Source organism: Triticum dicoccoides, chromosome 4A (assembly GCF_002162155.2).
Source record: "Triticum dicoccoides isolate Atlit2015 ecotype Zavitan chromosome 4A, WEW_v2.0, whole genome shotgun sequence".
Classification (NCBI taxonomy): Eukaryota; Viridiplantae; Streptophyta; class Magnoliopsida; order Poales; family Poaceae; genus Triticum; species Triticum dicoccoides.
Genome location: NC_041386.1, coordinates 732,702,548 through 732,703,479, shown reverse-complemented (window position 1 = coordinate 732,703,479; position 932 = coordinate 732,702,548).

The window sequence follows — 932 nt, the reverse complement described above, 5'->3', positions numbered from 1 at the left end:
GGGCTTTAGTGCCCACACTTTAGTGCCGGTTATGGAACCGGCACTAAAGGGCCTTACGAACCAGTGCTATTGCCCGGTTCTGCACTAGTGTTAGTTAAGGAAAGTGGAACATATAGCACATGTACTGATGTACTGTCTTTCACCCACCACATATAGAGATTATTATTTTTATAAACAAATTTCAATAATGTATGGCCTAAATCGTGGATACGACTCATATGACCCGTCGATCTTCCCTAGGCCGAAGAGGAATTTTTCGGCCTAGCCGAAGCTGAAGTGGACTTTGCGTCCTACCGTGGTCCGAAGAGCACTCTTCTTCCTACCGTAGGCCGAAGAGTGCTCTGTGGTGCACCTCCGTTAGAGAGAGTCTGTATATGGATACCCACCCATATTGGTAAGTGCATGCATGCAAAGGTTTTGTGTGACTTTGTACGTGTGTGTACTATGCATTCGTATGCCGGCTAGATATGGTACGCACAAGTTGAAAGAGTCAATATGCAGATAAACACTTAAACATGCAGCCTGGAAATTTAGTGCATCTCCAACGGCGACCCTCAAGCCGTCCGCAACCACGCGCTTTGATTGTGTTGTGTCATCCAACGTTGGCTTGTATCGTTTCGCAGGGCTGTCTGAACGTACTTTCTTCCGCAAAACGGAGACAAACATAGGGGCTTTGCGGGCGTCCGGACAACACCCACACCCGCTTCTGACCACGCTGGTCCACCCAAACCCCCTTCTCCCTCTCGTCCGCGTGCATTCTAGCCAGCGCCAGCTGCTCGCAGTCGTGCCGCTAGGTAGCCCGCCAAATACGAGCGAGGAAGGTCACTGCTCCACCTCCCTCGCCTAGCCCAATGGAGCAAGTTGGTGCTCCAAGCCGATGGGTGGTTTAGGAACTCATCGCTCCAAGCCAGCTCACAAAGGAGTGGCGACTT